Consider the following 18,536-nt stretch of genomic DNA (forward strand, 5'->3'; position numbering starts at 1 on the left):
AAATGTTTCAAAACATGACTTGAGATTGATACATAAGTGCAAGTTTATGCCAAACTTTTGAGTTTTGGTCAAACTTATGAAATATTTTAATTTTTCATAAAAATTTATTTTTCCTTGATAAAGAATGATAAAATAAACTTGCTTGCAAAATTTCATTATTTTTTAAATTTTATAGAATTAATAGGGTATTTCTGAAGTTCGTCTCAAAATGTTGAATTGAGCTGATACTTAGTACCAGTCGACTGGGACAGGTACCAATCGACTGGTACTAGTCGACTCTCACTGGTTTTTTACTCGACCAATCTTTTTATGAGATTTTTCTACACGGGACAGTCGATTGAGTCAGAATCAATCAACTGGTGAGTCTGATAAGGCTGAAACTCTATGGTTTCAGCCATATCTTGGTCATTTAGGTATCCTATGATTTACTACTCCTTAAAAAATGCTATGGGGAGAATTTTTCATTATAAAGGTCAATGGGATTGATCACATGTATTTTGGGCTCGATGTTATTACTTTTGTTGATTCTAACGCACAATTGAAGGTTATGTCTAAACTTCTATTTTTTATTTTCATGGTTCAAGGTGCCTCTAGATTTAAGACTTTCCAAAGACATTATTGGTGTAATGGTCTAGGGGGAGTAGGGCTTTAAATTGTTGGTGCAATGACTTTAGGGGGAGTAGGGGTTTTAGGGGGAGTGTGCCCCTCAAAGGATAACCTTCTTATTACCTATTCCAAGGGGATGAAGTTATGGCTTGGATATTTATCATGGTTCTATTTCTTTCTGCCTCCTGTATGAGGATATGACCTTTTTAGTGTGTGTCAAAAAAGGGAAAGAAATGAGTTTGGTTTAAGTTAGAACCTACATGATTTATGTTTCTGTTATCCATGCTTATATGCTTATGCTTCATGCTTCATGATTATGATTTCTTTTTACTGAAATTATGTCTTGTTGGTGCAGGAAGCACTAGCAAATCGAACCAGGGTTTTGATTATGGAACTAGGATCAAGTTAAGTATGTGATTGTGCTAACGATGTTGAACTGTGCTTACAGGAGACACAGGTTAAGTCCTAGTGGAAGCTAGGCATGAAGTCTTGGCAAAGTCAAGTGCACCAGGTGAAGTCTAGGCTGGTCAGGAGAACCACGCCACAGCAGAAGTCTGGACTTGGTCAGGAGGACCAAGTTGCAGCAGAAGTCTGGGCTTGGTTAGGAGGACCAAGTTACAGCGGAAGACTGGGCTGATCAGGAGGATTAGTTGCAGCACAAATCCTGGGGGGCGAAGACAGAACCAAGCACAAGTCCAACGAGTCAGGAGGACTCGGTTGGCAATCAGGTAAATTCTCCTGAGAGGAGTGAGTGAGGACGCGCTCCTGAGGAGAACATTAGGCGTCGGTCTAACCCAGGATCTCATTGGAGATCCGAAGTTAAGACTCGTAGTTGGTTCCGAGAACCGACTCAATAAATTATTCTTTGCATGTTATTTTGCTAACATTTTTTGCAGGAAGGAAAAATCGAACGAACGCAAACTCCGGACGAAAAGTTGACTTTTCGGGTCTGGAGTCGACTCAGATGGGTTCTGGAGTCGACTCTGGTAGTGTCAGTCGAAATCCGGAAGTCAGCGCGTCGATTTTCCGCCAGCTCAGCCAGAGTCGACTTAGGTAAGGTTTTGAGTTGACTCAGGATGACTCAGGGTCAAAAGTTATCACCATTGACACCATAGCGACTGGAGTCGACCCAGAAGGCAATCGGAGTCGACTCAGAGGGGATAATGGGTGAAGGCGATAAAGCTTTATCTGCCACGCAAGCTGGAGTCGACCCAGATAGACATCTGAGTCGACTCAGGAGGACTATAAAAGGAGGTCGCGAGCAGCAGCCGAGGAACAACCAATTCTTGCATCCAAACTCCGTTCTCGCGACTCCCGAGCTTTCGTTCTTCGACGTCGGTGCTGCACTCGATTCAAGCAACTCAGATTCACACCGAGACGCCGAGATATTCATCCGGGGAGCGACTGTGCGAACAAAAAGTCGGTAAAATATTTACTATTGTCATTTCCATTAAACCGAACTTTTTGTAAGCTTTTGAATTTGTAATTTTCAATACACTTGCGGCCGAGAAGGGGCAAGTGCCTTAGTGGATTTGCCCAAAGGAAACGGTCAAGGACCGTGGGCCTTGGAGTAGCAGTCTTGGGCTGTGAACCAAGTAAAAACTAACTGAGTCATTACTTTTTGCATTCGTTTCTTTCTGCTTATAATCGCTTTCGCATTCGAGTTTATTTCTCGCTTCCGTTCGCACTCGTGACTTACGAAAAATTAAAAAGCGTGCAACACGCTATTCACCCTCCCCTCTAGTGTGTTTCCGATCCTACATGTCTTATCATATTAAAGACCTAACTTAAACTTGTTTTTGCCAAACATCAAAAAAGGAGAGATTGTTGGTGCAATCTTATCCCAAGTATTTTTTGGTTTTAATGTTTGGCTAAATGAATTTAAGTTAGGCAATGTTGGTGACCTAACATGTGTGATTTGAGTAAGCAGGGAAGTCTAGGTTTGAAGTCTTGGCAAATGATGAAGTCCCGGGGTGTGCCCTCTTGGCAGATGGTGAAGTCCCGAAGGTGCAGCCTCTTGACAAACAGTGAAGTCCCGGAGGTGCGGCCTCTTGGCAAAAGGAAGACTTAGCATGACGAAGCTAAGGGAAACATCTCAAGCAAGTGCAAGGATGAGGAGTCGTGGGCTCGAAAGCATCCAAGGAGGGCACAAGGCTTGAGGAAGATGTTTGAAGGCGTGAGTCAAGGCTAAGGGATGAAGAAGGAAGCTGAAAGGTGAGTTTCAGCTTCATCAGTCGACTATGATGGCATCAGTCAACTGGTGTCTTAATCCAAACCACACAGAAACTTTAGTTGAGTAAAAGGCAGAGCCAGTCAACTGACCAATCGACTGAGTGAGTTTCAGTCCACTAATATTCGAACACTGGGCTGACAACTAGAGAAATAAACGTAATCTACAGTAGTCGTTGAAGCCCACCAGTCGACTGGTCCCTAAGATAGTCGACTGGAATCGAGAAAATATAAAAGATAGATTGAAGATTAGAGACCGAAAAAGTGTTCTCATTCTCTCATCATTGTAAGATCTTCAAGTTCTGTAAATCTTTCATATTCTTCCTCTAATATTCTCTACACATCTATAAGAGGAAGAGATCCAGTGTAAAGGTTTCTCCACCTTCAAAGTTGCTTTGAGAAGGAGAAAGTTCATAGTGGAAAGTTCTGGTGGTGTGTGTGGATCCTTGGATTAGTCACCTCGAGGAGGTGGATACCAAGTAAATCGAAGCGGTTAGTATTGCTTGATCTTTACTTTAATTTTGTCTTGTGCTTCCGCTAATAATATTGTAGGCAAGAGCAAAAGTTGCTATTCACCCCCCTTCTAGCAAATGCAACGGTCCCAATATGAATTACCTCTTTGATAGATTTGTGAACCAAAGTATATATATGCATTTAGCGCTAAGGCAATAAAAAAAAGAGAGTTCACTCTACTTTCAAAGCTCGGATATGGAGGATGCAAGCTGTGACACCCTTCATTTATATAGATTTTTTTAAGAAGATAAATATATTAAGGAATTAAGAAAAGAATGCAAGTTTTAGTGTTCAAAGATAGAAATGCATAAGTTTGGATCTTAATTAACATCCTATGCTTGATACATCATCATCAAAATTTCATTTATTCTTAACTTGTCAAATAATATTATCAAAAACTTCACCTGTGAAGCCTCACCTTCATCCATTTTATTGTGCTCATCTCTAGACGCATAAACAATTAAACTTGCACTTTGGCTCATAGAGCCCACTCGCTTTGGCACAACAGACATAGATTCTTGATATGATGAGTGATGGACAACTACCAAGCCAATTGATTATTTTCTGGTGCACAGAAATCATTCTGAATACTGTCAGAGATAGTTCTCTTCGCTCCTAGGATATAGCTGAGTTAGTTATGATGGAGTAGACTTGCAGAAGAGGACAAGGGTTCGAATTTCGGCGAAGTCAAGACAAAATCCACTTCTGTTGTGGTCAACTGTAGTTTTTCGATTTATCTCCTCATAGATAATCGTGAAATCAACCATACAAGGCCACTAGAGTGACGGATTCTACCTTATGCAGAAGAACAGAGATAGTTCTCTTCAATTTTCATGCAAATTCTGCTTTGCTTTTTTAGCGTTGATCGGATTTGTGCATGGCTAAAACAATGATGCAATTATGCCTTCGATTGCATTGTGACACCCTTTATTTAAGTAGATTTCTTTCTTAAGTAAATTTAAAATACAATTTATACCCATTTAAAACTCATTTTTAGAATATTCTGATAGAACTTATAAATCCTAGGCTAGCTGCATAAATTTTATAAATTGAATAAAAATTTAAATAATTGAAAATACAATAATATAGATCTAGTTTCAACGATTAATATGACACAACATATTAATATATATATATATATATATATATATATATAAATAACGACAAGGAACCTAATTATAGAGTCATTGTCCTTGTCTTGTAGCGTTAACTACTGATCCCTGTGGAAGAAGATGAAGCGAAAGTAAGAGGATGATCTCCCAAGGGAATTAGGGTGACAGCGTTGTAAAATTTTTATCAATGGGGAATGAAGACAAGATGTCATAAAACCCTAAAACCTCAGGGACTAACCTATACATAAAAATCTGATCCGTTATCAGTCCATAAATAATAACAGATCGAGCTAATGGGTTCTACATATTTAATCCACATCCGATAATCCGAAACCTAATAAACCTTAGTTAGATCATTTAAATAGGTTCGATTCGTATCCGCATTTACAAATTATAATTAAGCTCGCCTTAAGAGATTAAATTCAACAATCTCCCACTTGAGCTACATGTAATGTGTCTATGATATACGACTATTGTTGGTGCGAGAAGCACCAGATGATCGAACCTTAATTTGATAATGATACAAGGTTCAAGTTAAGTGTGTTATTGGACTGATATGTTGATCTAGTGTGTAGGGAGCACAAGTAAAGTCCTAGTTGAGGCTAGGCAGAAGGTAAAGTCCTAGTTGTAGGCTAGGCAAGGACAAGTCTTGGTTTGGAGGATCAGGTGGAAGACTTGGCAGGTCGAGTGCACCAGGTGCAAGCCCATACAGTGTCGGAGGACTGAGAAGCATGACCAAAGTCCAATCGGGTACGGTCAGGAGGGTCAGAGGGTTGGTGGTCTGGAGAACCGAGTCACAGTAGCAAATTCCTGGGGGCCAAGGATAAAGCTGAGCAGAAAGTCCAATAAGTCTAGAGGAATTGGTTGGCAGTTAGGTAAATTCTCCCAAGAGGAGTGGGTCAGGACGCGTTCTCGAAGAGGAACTGTAGGCGTCGGTCTAATCCAAGGTTTCACTGAAAATATAAAGTTAAGACCAAGAGTCAGTTCAGAGAACTGACTCTCCAATCTATTTTTTGTATATTTGGAACTAACTTATCTTGCAGATTGAAGAGGTGAAGTCTTTGACTCCGGGCGACTTAAGCCGAGGTTCGAGTCGACAGGACGATCGAGTCGATCGGAATAGGGATTCCAGGTGATTTGAGATCGGATAAGCGTAGCAGAAGTCGAAGTCTATCGACACCCTCCGCGTCAGATTCAAGTCCACCTGAGTGGTGGTTCCAGTCGACCTAAAGACCAAGTCAGCCGTGGAGAAAGAGGATCACTGTCTAAGTGGGGTCGACCTAAATAGGCATTTCAGTCGACCCGAGGGTGTTATAAAAGAACTTCGACCAGAGGCTTCTTGTCATCGGATTCAGTGCTTTCATGATCGAGTCTCGACGAGACGACGGCGTCCTGAGTGAGAAGCAGCATCCATCCAAGCCGTCGTAACGCCGGAATCGCACTAGAACGAAGAATTTTGAAGCTCTAGTGTTGTTGGTAATGAGTTACTTTTGTTGAATTAGTTAATACGATAAAGTTCTATTTTATACTTTTTACAACTTATTTCTGTAAGGAAACAAGTTTTTATAGTGGATTGCCCTTATGAAAATGATCACAAGATTGTGGGCCTTAGAGTAGCAACCTTCGCTGTGAACCAAGTAAAACAAACTTGTCTTTTTTTATTTGTTGTCTATATTACTCTTTCCGCTACAATCCGATCGTAAATCTTTCCACTGCAATCTAATCGTTACGCTCGAATTTTTAAAACTGGGAACGCTTAAGCGCTATTCACTCCCCTCTAGCACTTACAAGATCCTACAATTGGTATCAGAGCGGAGTTCTCGAATCCAGTGCAACCACTGATCGAAGAGATTTTTTTCAATTAATTTTTAGATTTTTTCAAAAAAAATTTATTCTTTTTATTCCGCACTGCTAATCCAAGACCAAGTCTTTGGACAAGATTTGCTTTGTCTTTCTGTGCGCTAGAACAATGGCTCACTAGGAAGGCTTCAACACCGCAAGGCCACCTTTGTTCTCAGGTGAGGACTTTGCCTACTGGAAAGGTAGGATGGAGTACCACTTGAAGACTCAAGTGGAAATGTAGATAGTCATCCAGACGAGATTCATGATCCCGTTTGACAATATGGTTTACCACTATCTTGCGAAAGGGGGGACGTGGCCACGAGGAAAAAGATCAAGGTTGACGCAAAAGCTACATAGACACTACAATGCAGACTGACCAAGGAGGAATTGAATCGGGTCGAGCCATTCATAAGCGCCAAAGATCTTTGGAACTAGTTGATCGAACTTCACGAAGGCACGTTGGACATCAAGGTAAGCAAAAGAGATTTTCTTTTAAATAAATTATACAATATTAGGATGAAGGATGGGGAGTCGGCAAGCGCACTATATGCCCGAATCTAGGACATCCTCAACGGCTTACACACGATTGGCCAAAAGATCGAGAATCACAATATTATCAGGTACGCATTGAAAGCGTTCCCTAGAAATACTTTGTGGGCATGGATGCTTACAAGGTCTCTAGGGGCCTTTCTAAAATAAAGTCAGACGAATTGTTTTCAGAATTTGAATTTCACAAACAATCTAATGCCGAAGTGGAAGAGAAGGACATTGCTCTTCTTGCAAGTACTAGCAAAGACAAAAAGGTGAAAAAGATTGTTGAAGACTCAGACTCGTCCGACTCCAAAATAAACGACGAGGTAATATCAGAGCTCGTAAACTTGGTTCAGAAGATGATCCGAAAGAAACGTGGAGTCAAGAAGTCAGAGGTGAAGAAGGTGATAAATAAAATAAATAATCCGACTTCAATCGACAAAGCGGAGCTAAGATGCTACGGATGCAATCGCAAAGGGCACTTCAAGGCCGATTGCCCGAACCAAAAGAAGGACCCAAAAATGAAAAAGAAGGCGCTTAGAGGAATCGGACGAAGAACCGACGACCACGAGTTTCCTCGCACTTCTGGCACGGAACAAACCAATAAAAAGCGACAATGACTCGAACACCGATGAAAGCCATGGGTCCACATCTGTTTTTGAAGGTTCCAATCTCGCTGTAAGTACTGAACGCCTGTATTCAATTATTATCAGTCTTTCTAAGAAACTAGATAGATCTAATGCTATGGTTGAATCGCTCCAAGAGGAGTTAATACTCTTCAAAGAGAAAGTCAACACTAAGCCGTCAACTAAGGCTACCTTAATTGAGAATTCGACTCAAGTTCAACTTGAGAAGGAGAATTCTTAGTTAAAACTTCAAGTTGACGACCTCAGACGGTCACTTGCAAAATTCACTTCTGGGTCTAAGTATCTTGATATGATACTTGGATCTCAGAAAGCTAAATACAACCGATCGGGCATTGGATATAAGTCAAAAAATAGGTCATTCATGACATTATTGCATAGAGAACACAAATCGAATAGACCTAGAGTCCAAGCGTGGGTTCCCAAGTCTAAGTTGGTTAATCCAGTTATACCGAACCAATTCTGGGTCCCCAAGGATCAAATACATTTGATCTGACCCAACAAGAGTCACGATCCAGGGGGATCCAAAATCAATTGATTGATTGCATGTTTAATTTAGCCTTTTACTTTTCTGCATTAGAATAACCTAGGCTAGATAAGGACTAACTATTTGATTAACTTGTGCTAACCTAGTACCGGGTCGGGCGAGATAATAGTACGTTAGGGAGATTTGGTTTAAGTAGTTAAGTAAGATAAGGAGTACCTTACTTGGTTTACTTAGCCAGGTTGAACTAGCTGAAGCTACCTCGCCATATCCTAGACTAGTTAGACCAAAATTTTTTCCTAGATTAGCTAAACTTATAATTTCTTGAATCAATTTTGTCTTAGAATGTGGTCATTATTTCGATACCCAAGAAGACCCTTGTGCTTGACCACTGCTTGGAAACTAGTTTTTAAAATGTAAGTTTAGAAAGTCGAAAGGTTAAACTTGAATCTAACTCAAGGTTAATCAAATAATAGATACCTAAAATAATAATGAATAAGATAAAATTAAAAAAGTCATCTCACAAAACTTATAGGATTAACTGCTTGATAATTTAGAAATGGGTAAGATGAATTAGGTAAAAATTTATTTTAACCAAACCAATTTTGTCTAAATAATTTTATAATATTCTAATTCAATTTTATTTAAATTAATTCAATTTTACTTAAATTAACTCAACTTTACGTAAATAAATTTTAACTTAATTAATTAATTTTAAATTTAAAATAATTTTTTTATTTAAACAAATTTGTTAAATTAATAATTTTTAAATAAAATTTTAAAATTCTTTTTAACTTAAACAAAATTTTCAAATTAATTTTTTAACTTAAACAAAAATTTCAAATTAATTTTTTTAACTTAAATAAAATTTTCAAATTAATTTTTTAACTTAAACAAAAATTTCAAATTAATTTTTTTAACTTAAACAAATTTTCAAATTAATTTTTTTTAACTTAAATAAAATTTTCAAATTAATTTTTTTAACTTAAACTAATTTTTTAAATTAATTTTTTTAACTTAAACTAATTTTTTAAATTAATTTTTTTAACTTAAACAAATTTTTTAAATTAATTTTTAACTTAAATAAATTTTTAAATTAATTTTTTAACTTAAACAAATTTTTTAAATTAATTTTTTGAACTTAAACAAATTTTTTAAATTAATTTTTTTAACTTAAACAAATTTTCAAATTAATTTTTTTAACTTAAACAAAATTTTAAATTAATTTTTTAGGATACAGGACTATGTCCTGTATAGAGTTATAGTGAACTGCGTTTTGCCACTGACTACTAGGGACATCACTGTGATGCGACCCTTCCACTCTTTTCTTCTTTATACATTCATACATAGACTAGACATAGATATAGGTTTGCATATATTCCATACCATCATTTTCACATCTTCTGTGATTACTAGCAGAAGGGCTCATATACCCTACTGCCATATTTTGACTGGTCTTTTAGGCTCACTAGGAGTAGATATCACTGATGGTGATATTTTGCCTCCTAGTGATTTTGACATGATAGGGTCTAGGAATATTTCCTTAGATGGGGTCCATATAGATGACGATGGGGTACTCTCCTAAAGGCGACAACCTCAGCCCCAACCCCAGCCAACAGCTGAGGATATAGATGATGACATAGATTTTGAGGAGCTATTGGGACTATCTGCACCTCCACCTCCACTTACGATTGACCAGCGGCTGACCCAACTTGAGGAGTCTTTACAGGGCTTCTAGTAGATGGTGATCGGTCGCTTCGACAGTCAGGAAGCTAGAATGATAGAGTTGATGAAGATGGTTAGAGCTCGGGGCCATCCACCACTACCACCACCTCAGTAGATGTTTTCCTTGACTTGTTAGACCTATTGATATGTTGGATATTAGACTAGTTTGTACAGTCACTATTTATACTTTTGCATAGTTCAGTTTTTGCAATTTAGTACCTACTTATAGTTTTATTTTGATTGTGCTTGGTAGACTAGAAAAATGCAAGTTTTCAAAATTCACATGTTTGGTTTTCAAATCTATTATAGAATAATTTTTTAAAATTTTTTCAAAAAGTTTATTCTTTTATTTTGAAAAATCTATCTTCAAACTTTTTCTTTTGTTTTCAAAAGTAAGGAAGGAATGTTTTAGCCTTAGACTAAAATCAATCCCCTAGAAAGTATGTACCTATAGATCTAGGTGGAACATCTCACAAAGCACACTAGATACCTTGCTTGTATTTGTGAAACATAGACTGGTGTGAGATGCATAAGATTCTAGCCTAAGTACAAGATTCTTATGCCAGTGCATCGAACCTTACTTGGGCTTTAAAATACATTAATCAAGTTAAGTGTTCCTAAGCCTAAAGCTCAATATAATGATACACTTATACTTGATTAACTGGGTCAAACTACTACTTTCTAGTAGTTAGCTAAAACCTAAGTTGGGCACTTGCCCCTCAAAATTTTTTTCTATATATTTTATTTATTAAAATTCTTGGACTCAAACCCTTAAGGTATTATTTTGATTATGTCAAAGGGGGAGAAATTGTGAGTTTCAAGTTTTCAAAAATTGTGAGTTTCAAGTTTTCAACTTAGTCTTCAAATCTTCAAATTTTTTAAGTTTTTAAAATATTCTTAAGTTTTCAAAATTTATTTTAAAGGCTTAATTTTTTTTCAAGGCTAAGTACCCAAATGCTTAAACTTTTTAAGTTCAAATTTTTTACTTAAATTTTTTTAAAAACTTGAAACATTTGAACTTAAGATTTGAAATTCAAAATTATTTAAAAATTTTAAAGGTTTTTTTTCAAAAGTTCTCAAAACTTAATGTGTTTATTTTAAAGAACTTGGATAATTTTGCTTAAGTTTGTTCAAAACTAAGTAATATCAAGTTTAGGGGGAGAGAACTAAAATATATTTTTTAAAAATATTGCTTGTTTTAAACTAAGTATAAGTTCAAGGGGAGCCCTGGAAGCAAGGGGAATAAGTGTTAGATTTGAGAGGTGTCCTAAGGCAATCGCCTTACGGTTATACTATTTATTGGATAAATAGCAATTCACTATTTGAGTGCACATTCCATATGTGTTTGATTGGATCTTAAACTCAAATACTGAATGTCCGTAATACGATTCATAGCGTGAGAAAATTTGTGATTGGATCACAACTAGTGAGCATCTCTACACGTGTAATTATGAATGTATTGGAATTATCCCTAGTCGAGGATTGATGAGCACGGATGTCATCGATTCTGTCGAGACTAGAATGTTTTGAACTCCTTGGTTAGCCAAGCAGCTGATCTCACTGCTGTCGACATTAGATGTTGAGAGTTAAACGTGGATGCTGGTTAAAGGTAACCAGTTCATTGGAGTGACCTGTCTTGAGATTTCATATGGTTCTATATATATATGTCAATGAAGATCTCAGTGCAGCTTAAGTGCGAGTTTCTTTTGACTTGCGGTATTCAAGTCACCTTGGTCATGGAAGCTTATACTTTGACATCTTAAGTAAGCATCTCCGAGGAGGTGTGGATCCGAGATGATTGGGTATAAGTTGATGTTGGTGCGGGAAGCATCCGACGATCGAACCTAAGTTTTGATTATGGCAAAGGGATTCAAAGTTAAGTCCATTTGTGATCTAACGGTTTGAATGAGTTTGCAGGAAAGTCCTAAGTGTACTTAGGCAAAAGTCCTAGCTGCGGTTAGGCAAGGGGAAAACCCTAGGGGGTGGTAACCCTAGGTCATAGGGGGTGGTAACCCTATGCGGAAAGTCTTGGTGGGTCGAGTGCTTCAGGCAAAAGTCCTAGGGGGTGGTAACCCTAGGTGGAAAGTCCTGGTGTCGCGAACCAGGTGGAAGACTGGACCAGCCGGGAAGCGGAAGTCCAGCAGAAAGTCCGGGAGCATCGAGCGCCGAGCAAAAGTCCAGTCGATCTGGAGGATCGTACTGGCATCAGGTAATCTCTCCTGAGGGGAGTAGGTGAGGACGCGTTCCCCGGAAGAGGGAACAGTAGGCGTCGGTTCGACCTAGGATTTCCGGTTGGAAATTCGAAGTCAGAATCGGACAGTTCGAAGACTGTCAAACCTATTTTCCTTATATATTATCTGTTGTGTTCTAACTTGTTTTGCAGGAAACTAACATGTTTGTGCAGGGTTGGAATCGGCCAGGATCGGTCAACCGAACATCTGGATCGATCAATCGAACCTCCAGATCAGCAAATCAGAACTCCAGCAAATTGATCGAGTTCGACTAGGGGATCAGTCGACCGAACCTTGAGATCGGTCGACCGAACCAAGGTGGATGCCGAGCTGATTAGATGAGAGGATTAAACGGATCAAATGAGATGGCTAACATTTAAGCAATTAAATGGATCAAATGAGGATTAATTTTATTGGTGGAGAACTAAAAGGATTAAATGAGGTGGCTAATCTTATTGGTGGAGATTAAACTTTGGATTAAATGAAATCCCAATCCCATATATAACATTGATAAGGATCTGGAGATTTTTTCAAACTTTTAATCAAAGCTTAACTTCAAGGATCTTGATTGATGGTTGCAAAGCTATTAAAGGGCTTAAGGTGCAATTCAACGAAAATAAACTTGAAAAAACTATTCTTAAAGGAAAAGGTTTTCAACGTTAAAGTGCTGCCAACGAAGCCTAAGCCTTTCTCTAAAAAGTGCTGCCAACAAAGCTAATTTTCAAGGCCTTGCTCTTCAACGTGCTTGCAACAAAGCCTTCTTTTTCCAACGTGCTGCCAACAACGTGCTGCCAACGTGCTACCGACGTCAAGGAGCTTTTCTTTTCATATTAATGTGTTTCGGTATTATTTCTTTCTTGTAGTTTCATTTGTAATATTTGTGTAACCTTTTTACGATATTATAGTTGTTGCCCATCGAAAGCGATCAACGATCGCGGGCCTTGGAGTAGGAGTCGCTCAAGGCTCCGAACCAAGTAAATCTTGGTGTCTTTGTGTCTTGTTTTATTTTTTTTTCCGCTGCGTTTGTTTTACTCGTACGATTCCGAAACGAACGAAATAGCCGCGAGCGCTATTCACCCCCCCTCTAGCGCGATCTCGATCCAACAATTGGTATCAGAGCGGGGTAGTTTTGAATCGGTGCAATCACCATTCAAAACAATTTTTCGTGGTATTTTTTTGTTTTTCGGAGTCAAATTAGAATTAGCTTTCTAGCTATACTCTAATTTTTTTTTGCGAATCGGTTTTGCTCGAAGTCGGTGCAACACCACTCGAGTTCGTTTATCTTATTCTTAATTCCCGCACTACTAATCCAAGACTTAGTCTTGGAACAGTTTTTCGTTGTTTTTGTCGTGCAAGGTTTTAATGGCCCAACAAGAAGGCTACAGCACTGTCCGTCCCCCGCTCTTCACCGGAGAAGACTTCGGTTACTGGAAGGGCAGGATGGAGAATTTCCTAAAGATCCAGTTCGAGATGTGGATGATCGTCAAGACTGGATTTGAACTACCAATTGACGGAGATGGCAAACCAACACCCTGCGAGAACTGGGATCTAGCATTAATCAAGAAAGTGGAAGCAAATGCCAGAGCAACTTGCACCCTCCAATGCGGATTGACAAAGGAGGAGCTGAATCGCGTCGGCCCATTCTCGAGCGCCAAGGAGCTGTGGGAGAAACTGATAGAACTCCACGAGGGCACATCCGACACAAAGGTAAGTAAAAGAGATTTATTACTTAATAAATTGTATAATCTGAAAATGCAGGAAGGTGAGACGGCAAGTTCACTACACGCAAGAATTCAAGATATCCTCAACTCCCTCCACGGAATCGGGCAGAAGATAGAAAATCGGGACGTCATAAGGTATGCACTAAATTCGTTTCCAAGGAGCACATTGTGGGCATCAATGGTAGATGCCTACAAAGTCTCCAAGGATTTATCTTCTTTAAAATTAGATGAATTGTTTGTGAGTTTGAACTTCATGAGCAGACTAATGCACAGCCTTCCGAGAAAGGTATTGCTTTGCTTGCAGGTACCAGTCGAACACGCGAATCAAGATCTCGGCGTAAACTGAACTGGAATCGGAAGACGAACCCGACTCAGAAGATGAAGACGAACTAACAACCGAGCTCGTGAACATCGTGAAGAAACTTTACAAGAAAAAGAAAGGCTTCAACAAAAGAGACCTGAAGAAGGCAGTACAATCCAAGGAGGCCCAGCCCAATTCAAAGGGCAAATTCGAAGTAATCTGCTATGGATGCAACCAGAAGGGGCACATCAAAACCAACTGCCCAAATCAGAAGGATGCAAAGAAGCAGAGAAGGAAGAAGGCCCTAAAGGCGACCTGGGACGAATCCTCCTCAGAAGACGACGACGACGAACTCGATCAGACGAGTTTGCTTGCATTGATGGCCCGGGACCAGATTGATCTGTCCGAGAGCGAGAACGAGTCGGAGGCCGAGTCCGAACAAAGCCACGGATCCGTATCCGTTTCCGAAGGGCCAGAACCCGCTGTAAGTCGTCTTAATAATTTAGTTAATTACTTATTGCACAAACTAGCTAAGTCGAACCTTAAAGTCAAGTCACTTCAAAAGGAAATAACTGTCCTTAAAGAAGTGACTAACTCTGAGTCCTTACCTGAACTAGTTCAGATTGGAAATTCAACTCAAGTCCAAAAACTTGAGGAAGAAAATTCCAATCTGAAAAATCAGATCAAGGATTTGAAGTTAACACTAGAACGATTTTCTTTAGGATCCAAGAATTTAGATCTAATTCTTGGAACTCAAAAGGCAATCTACAATAGAACTGGTCTAGGGTTTAAACCAAAGCAAAAATATAAATCATATTTATCACTTGTACAAAGAGAAAATAGAAAAATGGTCCAAGCATGGGTACCCAAGTCCAAATTGATTAATCAAGTTGGACTTGGTCAAATTTGGGTTCCTAAGGATCAAATACATTACCTCGATAGACCATATCGTGGCTATGATCCAGGGGGAGTCAAAAGAAAAACAATTAAAATTCAAAATTAAAATTAAAATTCAAAAAATTAAAATTCAAAATTCAAAAAATAAAATTAAAATTCAAAATTAAAAAAATTAATTAAAATTCGAAATTCAAAAAATAATTAAAATTTAAAATTCAAAAAATAATTAAAATTCGAAATTCAAAAATAATTAAAATTCGAAATCAAAAAAAAAAATAATTAAAATTCGAAATTCAAAAAAAATAATTAAAATTCGAAATTCAAAAAAAATAATTAAAATTCAAAATTCAAAAAATAATTAAAATTCGAAATTCAAAAAATAATTAAAATTCGAAATTCAAAAAATAATTAAAATTCGAAATTCAAAAAATTAATTAAAATTCGAAATTCAAAAAATAATTAAAATTCGAAATTCAAAAAATAATTAAAATTCGAAATTCAAAAAATAATTAAAATTCGAAATTCAAAAAATAATTAAAATTCGAAATTCAAAAAAATTAAAATTAAAATTCAAAATTAAAAAAAATTAAAATTAAAATTCGAAATTCAAAAAAAAAAATTAAAATTCGAAATTCAAAAAAAATTAAAATTCAAATTCAAAAAAAAAAAAAAATTAAAATTCGAAAAAAAAAATTAAAAAAAATTCAAAATTAAAAATTAAAATTGAAATTCAAAATTAAATTAAAATTCAAAATTCAAAAAAAAATTTAAAATTCAAAAAAAAAAATTCAAAATTCATAAATTCAAATTATAAATACAAAATTCAAATTAAACTCGTAATTAAAAATTCAATTCAAAAATTAAATTAAAATAAATCTAAAAACATAGAAAGAGGATCCAGAATAGCTGGCACCTCTAAAGTAAACTACCCGGCAGGGTAATTAAGGTTAGAATTAAGGGACAAGTTTAACTTGACTCACGGTACTGGTGAAATTTTTGGATGATAGTACGTTAGGGAAGCTTGGGCATCGCATGTCTAGTAAGATATGGCTTCGAACTGGTGCATTTGGCCAAGTGGAACTGACCGAAGCTACCCTTAAATGGATCCTAACTAGTTAGACCAAGGAGTGGTATTAAGTTCAGTGGATTGGACTATCTGGAAACTTCGAAGGCATGGTTACTCTAATGAGGTCCCCGCGACTCACCAGAGCTTAGAAGTTATCCGGAGAATGCCTTTTTGCTGCGCCCAAAGCCAAACCTGAATCTAACAAAAAGTTAAATTTAACCCTAAAAATTAAATCTAATTCATCTCACAATATCATAGGATTCCTTGATTGCTAATTTAGATCGGGTGAGATGATTAAGGATCAATTTTAAAATTCAATTAATCTTTAAAATTCAAATTAAAATCCAAAATTTGAAATTCAAATTAAATATTAAATTTAAAATACAAATTCAAATTCTAAATTAATTAAATTCAAATTAATTAAGGATCAATAATTAAGGAAAAAAAAAAAACTTAATTAAAAAAAACTTAATTAAAAAAAAAAAAACTTAAAATTACTTGTTCAAAAGCTTACTTCAATCGAACTACTCAATTTAACTGAATCCAATTTAACTACTTTATAGGAATTGGATCAATGGATGTTAGACAGTGGATGCTCCAGACATATGACTGGAGATAGGTTGAAGTTTACTAAGCTCAAACTAAAGAACCTAGGATCAGTTGCATTCGGCAACGACGGTAAACTTAAGGTAATAGGAAAAGGTAATATTGAACTTAGTTCCGATTTTGTTATTCGAAAAGTTCTACTAGTTGAAAATTTCAATTTTAATCTTCTAAGTATAAGTCAATTGTGTGATAGTGGATATTTAGTAACCTTTGATAAATCTAGTTGTTTAGTTAAAAATATTGAAAATCCTGAAATCACACTTAAGGGACTTAGGAAAAATAATATCTACACAATTGATTTAACCACATCCTCAATAAAGTGTTTTCTAACACAACAAGAGGAAACTGAGTTGTGGCACAGAAGATTGGGTCATACTCACACTAGACTCATTTCAAAAATGAGTCATAATGGTCTAGTTAGAGGTTTGCCCAAATTAAAATTTATTGAAAACTCAATCTGTAATGCTTGTCAACAAGGAAAACAAACCAGGTCAACTCACAAGTCAACCAATCTAGAAAGAAGTAAATCTTTACTTGAGCTTCTTCACCTAGACCTGTTTGATTCACATGGAGCCAAGTCACTAAGCAAGAACCAGTATTGCTTAGTTATAATTGATGACTACTCTAGATTCACCTGGGTAAAATTCCTAAAAACAAAAGATGAAACCTATGAAATATTTAGTAATTTTTGCAAATTAATAGAAAATGAAAAAGATACTAAAATTAAAAGAATAAGAAGTGATCACGGGGGGGAATTTGAAAATCATAGGTTTACCCAATTCTGTAAAATCAATGGATATCAACATGAATTTTCATGTCCTAGAACCCCCCAACAAAACGGTCTAGTGGAACGTAAAAATAGAACCCTACAAGAAGCCGCTAGAACCATGCTAAATGAGTACAATCTAAGTCATCAATTTTGGGCCGAAGCCATAAATACAGCTAACTATATTCAAAATAGAATTCTAATTAACAAACTTCACAATAAAACTCCCTATGAACTATACTATAATAAAATTCCCAACTTAAACTATTTAAAAGTATTTGGATGTAAAGTTCATATTTTAAATACTAAAGATTACTTAGGAAAATTTACACCCAAATCTAACCAAGGAATCTTTTTAGGGTACTCCACAACTAGTAGAGCCTATAGAGTCTATAACCAAAACACCCTAAAAGTTGAAGAAACAACTAATGTAATCTTTGATGAAGAACATACTCTATCTAATTTAAATGAAAATATTAATCCAAGCACTAGAGCAGATGATGAAATTCAACATAACCTTAATAATCCAGAGGAACCAGTTTCTGACCCAAACATAAGACCAACTAGAGTAAGTACTTCTCACCCACCTGACCAAATTTTGGGTGACCCAAACCTAGGAGTCAGAACTAGATCCTCTTACAGAAACCTTAGTCAGATCGCCCTTATCTCTAAAATTGAACCCAAGACTATAGAAGAAGCTCTACCTGACCCAGACTGGATTATAGCAATGCAGGATGAATTAGCACAATTTGAAAGAAACCAAGTCTGGGATCTTGTACCTAAACCCATAGATAAATCAATAATAGACACCAAATGGGTTTTTAGAAATAAGCTGGATGATCAGGGAGAAATAATAAGAAATAAAGCTAGACTAGTAGCCAAAGGGTTTAGTCAAGTTGAAGGCCTAGACTATGATGAAACCTATGCACCAGTAGCTAGACTTGAATCCATTAGGATGCTACTGGCTTATGCAGCACATAAAGGATTTAGACTACACCAAATGGATGTCAAATCAGCCTTTTTAAATGGGTTTATTAAAGAAGAGGTCTATGTAAGCCAACCCCCCGGGTTTGAGGACTTAGACTACCCAAACCATGTATTCAAACTAAAAAAGGCTTTATATGGACTTAAACAAGCCCCTAGGGCATGGTATGAACGGTTATCTAATTACTTAATGTCCAAGGGTTTTAACCAAGGTCAAATAGATCCAACATTATTTGTAAAAACTATAGAAAAAGACATCTTCATAGCCCAGATCTATG

The sequence above is a fragment of the Curcuma longa genome, chromosome 12 (assembly GCF_044706935.1).
Source record: "Curcuma longa cultivar G26 ecotype Majalengka, Jawa Barat chromosome 12, ITB_CL_G26_1.1, whole genome shotgun sequence".
Lineage (NCBI taxonomy): Eukaryota > Viridiplantae > Streptophyta > Magnoliopsida > Zingiberales > Zingiberaceae > Curcuma > Curcuma longa.